The sequence below is a fragment of the Triticum aestivum genome, chromosome 6B (genome assembly GCF_018294505.1).
Source record: "Triticum aestivum cultivar Chinese Spring chromosome 6B, IWGSC CS RefSeq v2.1, whole genome shotgun sequence".
Lineage (NCBI taxonomy): Eukaryota > Viridiplantae > Streptophyta > Magnoliopsida > Poales > Poaceae > Triticum > Triticum aestivum.
The window spans coordinates 709,294,374-709,301,357 of NC_057810.1; the positions used below are offsets into that span (position 1 = coordinate 709,294,374).

General features: G+C 49.3%; 1 pseudogene; it reads left to right on the forward strand.

Moving 5' to 3' along the window:
- The first annotated feature begins 1,025 nt into the window (after positions 1-1,025).
- Positions 1,026-1,164, forward strand: LOC123140362 (uncharacterized; annotated as a pseudogene).
- Positions 1,165-6,984: the final 5,820 nt, after the last annotated feature.

Consider the following 6,984-nt stretch of genomic DNA (forward strand, 5'->3'; position numbering starts at 1 on the left):
GAATTCCAGCTTTGTTCGGTTAATGAAGTCCACCATGTGATTCTTTAATAGAGGTGGTCTACACTTTACTCATGATTTAGGGCCTGTTGGGAGTCCCTCCGGCCTGCAACTCCGCTTAGGAGCAGAGTGGAATACAGTTATAATTTGGGGAGCGGCTAGAACAACACTCCCCGTGCTCTGCTCCGTAGTGAATGAACCGAGGGTTGCCGAATAGGGTCTTAGTAGCCCGGGCAGCTCCATGAAGATGGATGTGACATTGAACTACCTGTTAAAAGAGTAGGGCTGTAGTTGTGTAACGTGACAATGTGTCGCGTGTGTATCCATGTAAATTCTGGCGTAGGTTGTTGGCTAGGATATCCTCTATCCCGTGTATAGCTTGGATTGGAGTAGAGGACAAGTTGATAACTGACCAACTACCTGCACATATCTTGTAATATCTCTGCCTATATTAACACGAAGGCGTCCCTGCCAAGAGGCATCACGCTTAACGCAGCCAACCCTAGTTTTTACATGGTCATCAGAGCACTTCTCGAGATCATCCATGGCGACACCTTCAAACTCCTTCCCATCCTCTCCATTTGTTCACGTCGTCTTCAAGAAGCTCAGCAAGAACAATCAAGCCCTATGGTGGCCGACTGTTTTGTCGGCGATCAGAGGAGTCCGCATGGAGCAGTACCTTGGCGTCGATCACCCGGTGCCACCCATGCACCTTGAAGAGGCCACATCTGATGGCAAGACCAAGACGAAGAAGCCCAACCCGGAGTTCCAAACCTGGTATGCTCACGATCAGCGAGTTTCTCTTACCTTCTGACAACTCTGCCCTGTGAGATGGCCATTCAGGTCGCTACATGTCATACGTCGGCAGAGCTCTGGAACACAATTCGAGAGATGCTTGCATCTCATACTCGTGCCCAGACAGTCAACGTCACATCACCCTTGCCAATCTGCAGAAGGGGAGCTCCTCCATCACAGACTACGTCGGGAAAGTCAAGTCTCTATGCGATGAACTCATCACTGCAGGGAAGAAGATTGACGATGATGACATCGTCTCCCACATCCTCGCTGGCCTCGACGAGGAATTTGATCCTGTGATTTCCGCCATGTGCTCCAGAGTGGAGCCGATCACCGTCCATGAGCTGTTCTCTCAGCTCATCAGCTTCGAGACGCGGATGAAGCTCCACGGCGGAGTGTCGCAATGCTCTGCCAACGCTGCCACCAGAGTCCATGGGCGTGGTGACCGTGGCCGTGGCCGTGGAGGCAACAGCAACATCGGTGGTGACCGTGGCCGCCCCTACATCAAGTCTAGCGGTCACGGTGGGCAAGGAGGAGGTGGCCACTACAACAATAATGCCCCTGCACCTAGGATCCAGTGCCAGATCTGTGGCAAACTAGGCCATCCAGCGTGGAAGTGCTGGAAACGCTATGATGAAGCCTGCCAAGGAGGAGAAGAGAGAAAAGCAAACCTTGCAGCACCTTAGTACGAGGTGGATACCAACTGGTACCTTGACAGCGGTGCCACCGATCACATCACAGGAGACCTTGAGAAGCTGTCCGTCCGCGACCGCTATACTGGAAACGAGCAAATCCACACTACTAGTGGCACTACTAGGAAAAGTCCTGCTAGTGACGCACCTATTTTGGCTACTAATGGCGCACTACAGGTGCGCCACTAGCATCACACCATTAGAATTTTTTACTAATGGCGCACCACAGGTGCGCCATTAGTATCTGGTATACTAATGGCGCATCAAGCAGTGCGCCATTAGTATATCACATGGTGCGCCATTAGTATGCCTCCCAGGGGGCCATATTTACCCATGTGCTCTGGCTTACTAATGGCGCACTTGTAGATGATGCGACACTAGTGTGCTTATTCCAGTGCGCCACTAAAGTGTAGAGTGGTGCGCCACTAGTATGAATATTAGGGATTTTTTTTCTTTTCTGATATTTGCACAGGTTACAAAACATATTACTGCACAGAATATAGACAGCACAATATATGAATAGCAGATTTATCGAATACAATAGAAGATTAGTCTCCGAATACAATTCATCATATTAGTCTCCGAATTTAAAATACCGAACAAAGTTAGAACATTACAAGTCTCGAGACCGCGAGTAGCGAGTTTGTCTTCACATTACAAGTCGATATCGATCATCTAAACTACCATCACATAGAAGAGAGCTGCGGTCATCACGATGACCATCATCGCGATGAAATTGGTCTTCATCCGGTTCCTCCAACGCTCCCTCCTCTCTCCCGCTAGATAGCGCGCGTATCTAGCTCCCGCCTCCGCCCTAGTGGTGTACCCTTTGTAACTGTTACCGCTGAAACGGTGAACCTGTCTCCGACACTCCTCCCAGTCGTCGTAGACTCCGGGAACCTTACCCTTGTACACGACATACGATGGCATCTCTATGCATTAGACAAACAAAATGTTAGTAGCAATTCACAGAGACATACAAGTTCATTAAAGTTTAATATTACAACTATAATAGCACGATTCATGGTCCTACTAATAAATAGCATCGATTACATATAAGTTGAACGACTGTCCAAACCAAAGAGACATACAAGTTCATTAAAGTTTAATATTACAACATGAACCAATCGATGTTTCATAACTACATAGCATCACTACTTTCGACTCGACTCGGGGACCGGAGCATGGATGAAGCCGCCGTCTTTCGTGATGGTCATAAAATCGCGGTCGTTGTCAGCCTGCATTTGTAGCGTTGTTTCTATCTCACTGTTGGACAGTTGAAATCTGAGGTAGAACTGCCCCGAGGTACGAAGGACATCTTGATGGATGATTTCCGCAAACTCCGACTGGATGCGAAAGAATTCTTGTCTGATGTCCCCATCCTGGATTGCCGACAAGCGTGCGGCCAAATCTTTGAGATTATTTGGTAGCCGAAGGTGATTATGGTCCCGTATGATCGCCCGCATGTGATGGAGGGCGTAGTAGGCATCCTTCTGACCGCCAGGCGGCTGCTTGACGTAGGGGAACGTTGTATTGTGGGTGAACATGTGCTGGCCATACCTATGAATTGTCCTGCTGAAGGTGCCTCCAGATCTGGCGTAGCCGGGAAGAGCTTCATCAAGAACTTTCTTGATATTTGTGTAGTCTTTTTTCGAATGGCGGTCCGAGTCGAAATACGTGGCCGTGGAATATTTCGGGCTTAAGAGGATGAGTGTGCAATGTGTGTCACTGCACAGAACACGGAATGTTAGAAAAAAAAGAACGATCGAAATCTAAGAAATCATATGTTATGGGGCGGTGAGGGGATAACATACTCGGGAAAGTAAGGCACGAGGAAGTTATCCTTATCTGGGTTTGCCAGAATGACGCCTTCGAGGTATGAACTCGTGACTTGCCGGTCCCCAGCATTGCCCAAGATCTTGGCACGCATGTAGAAGGGGTCGACTATCACAATGTCCGGGGCCTTGTCTGTAATGATCCACATCTCCATACTCAGCGAAAATAGCCAAATGAAGGTGTAGTGTAGCAGATGAAGGTTAAACATAGCGAAGATGTCAGCAAACCACAGGACGATCATTACCCCAGATGGGGCTATCCACAAAGCCCTTGCCCTCTGGCACCTTGGCCACGAAAACCGGGTATGCCACATCATTCTCGGAGAGACGCCACTTCTCCAAAGAAAGAACACTGTCATGCAGACTCCGCATAGCACCGGTTGCAGCATAGAGCAGATTAGTCGGTAGCATCGGCCTACCCACCACATGCACCCTCCTTGAGATATCCTTAGGTGAAGGTGGCCCGTCCTGAGCACAGATCATACTCGGCGCCGGCTGGCTCGCACCGCCCTTGTTATTCTTTCTTTTCCGTCCCTTCTTCTTCTGCTGCTGTAATGGGATCGAGTTCTGCTCAGAGACCACCTTCTTGAGTGTGTTGGGGCTGATAATATTTTGCACCTCGGCTATCTGAGGCTTGGTGAAGGCGGCAGCTGGAGGCGTCTCCTGAGAACTAAACGCCAGACGACGCCTGTTGCAATTGAGTTTCTCCGTGGTACCAGCTAGATCGCGGTCGCCTTTTGCAGGGTTGGGTTCTTGAGAAGGAGGCCCCAAGAATTCGTCACCGTACCCATGTTCGGCAAAGTACTTATCGACCTTGGTAAATGTATCGTCGTCGTTGTCGTCGTCGTCCGGATCCTGTGCCATATGCATGTCCGGATCCTGTGCCATATGCATGTTCGGCATGTCCGGTAGCGTTGCGGCGGTCTTGCCATGGCTTGGCGCCGGACGACTGGCGGTGTTGTCTGTGGGGTGGTGTCCCCCGCCCCCAAACGAATATGGCTCTTCGGCCAAAGCAGGGGCCAGCTTAAGCAGGCGCTGAGGGTCATCACATCATCTTCGTCGTCCCCAGCGGGTCGCAACAGAGGTAACAAGTCATCGCAGCCTGGCAGCACCTGAACCAGTTGAACCCTATACATGGTGGGTGGCATCGGATTACCGTGGAACACGGGGTTGCCTGGTTGAACGATTCTGCCCTTGGCGACATCGATCAACTCGCCGCCCATGAAGTGCAGGAGAGTGCATGGAACGTCGGCGTCGGCGCCCTGCGAAAACATGTAGGGTGTCAGGGGATGCCCAGTCAAAGGCAAGGAGATGAAGTCAGATGAAGTCATCGGCCGAGAGAGGCTTAGTTACCGTGATGGCGTCGAGCTCGGCTAATGTCAAGGCACAGCCAACGGCGGGCGTGCAAGTGACGGAGGGGCCGCTTGCTGCCGAGGTGCCAGCTGGCGTATTCTTTGCACACCCGGGTGCATTAATAAGCTCCAATGCCCGTGCCGGCGCCGGAGACACCAATGGCGCCGGCGCCAGAGACACCAATGGCGCCGGCGCCGGAGGCACCAATGGCGCCGCCTGCGCGTTGTGCGAGTTGCTGGCCGTGAAGCTAGGAACCGGGGGCGGCCCCTGTTGGCCGCCCGCAATCCACTCCTACAGCCCTTCAATCAAGGTACGCATAATGGCGGTGATCGCCCCTCCTAGTTGGTGTTGCACTTGCTCTTGGACCATCTCCGGAATCCACGCCACTTGTGCCCTGAGTTCTTGAACCTCGCACGACTGGCTTTCCAAGTTGGTCTTTCTCTCCTTTCGCGCACCAACGTTATAGTATGACGACCATTTCGTGGACAAGCCTTTGTCGGCCACACGACCAGCTGACGACGGCTTACTGGACTTATCCTTGTTTTTCATTACGTTTAACGCCCTATTTAAAGTGGTGTCCCAAGGGGAGCTCTGAGATGACCCCGCGCTACTGCTTTCAGTGTCCTGTGGAAGGAATGTTAACCATTTAGAAATTTGGCTTCATTAATTAGAATGCAACCATATGGAGCTAATTAAGTGGGGGTGTATTCCTTACTAGAACAAGCTCAAACGCCTTGGTCTGTGCATCCGTGGTAAGCTCCTTTGTTACCGGGTCCACCTTGTACCGGGCCCTGACATAGTTCCTGGTCTGCTTGTTGATACGTCTCCAACGTATCTATAATTTTTGATTGTTCCATGCTATTATATTACCCCTTTTGGATGTTTATGGGCTTTATTTTACACATTTATATCATTATTTGGACTAACCTATTAACCGGAGGCCCAACCCATATTGTTGTTTTATTGCCTGTTTTAGTATTTTGAAGAAAAGGAATATCAAACGGAGTCCAAACGGAATGAAACCTTCGGCAACGTTATTTTTGGGAAGAATATCATCCTGGAGACTTGGAGTTTACATCAGAAGATCCTCGAGGAGGCCAGGAGATAGGGGGGCACGCCCCCCCTACTGGGCGCGCCCCCCTATCTCATGGGCCCCTCGAGGACCCCCCGACCGACTTCTTTCGCCTATATAAGCCTACGTACCCTAAAACCATCGAATATCAAGATAGATCAGGAGTTTCGCTGCCGCAAGCCTCTGTAGCCACCAAAAACCTCTCGGGAGCCCATTTCGGCACCCTGCCGGAGGGGGAACCCATCACCGGTGGCCATCTTCATCATCCCGGCGCTATCCATGACGAGGAGGGAGTAGTTCACCCTCGGGGCTGAGGGTATGTACCAGTAGCTATGTGTTTGATCTCTCTCTCTCATGTTCTCTCTATGGCACGATCTTGATGTATCGCGAGCTTTGCTATTATAGTTGGATCTTATGATGTTTCTCCCCCTCTACTCTCTTGTGATGAATTGAGTTTTCCTCTTGAAGTTATCTTATCGGATTGAGTCTTTAATGATTTGAGAACACTTGATGTATGTCTTGTCGTGATTATCTATGGTGACAATGGGATATCATGTGCCACTTGATGTATGTTTTGGTGACCAACTTGCGGGTTCCACCCATGAACCTATGCATAGGGGTTGGCACACGTTTTCATCTTAACTCTCCGGTAGAAACTTTGGGGCACTCTTTGAAGTATTTTGTGTTGGTTGGATGAATCTGAGATTGTGTGATGCATATCGTATAATCATACCCACAGATACTTGAGGTGACAATGGAGTATCTAGGTGACATTAGGGTTTTGGTTGATTTGTGTCTTAAGGTGTTATTCTAGTATGAACTCTATGATGGATTGAGCGGAAATAATAGCTTTATGTTATTTTACTACGAACTCTTGAATAGATAGAACAGAAAGGATAACTTTGAGGTGGTTTCGTACCCTACCATAATCTCTTCGTTTGTTCTCCGCTATTAGTTGCTTTGGAGTGACTCTTTGTTGCATGTTGAGGGATTGTTATATGATCTATCTATGTTATTATTGTTGAGAGAACTTGCACTAGTGAAAGTATGAACCCTATGCCTTGTTTCCTATCATTGCAATACCGTTTACGCTTACTTTTATCGCTTGCTACCTTGTTGTTTTTATAATTTCAGATTACAAATACCTTTATCTACTATCCATATTGCACTTGTATCACCATCTCTTCGCCGAACTAGTGCACCTATACAATTTACCATTGTATTGGGTGTGTTGGGGACA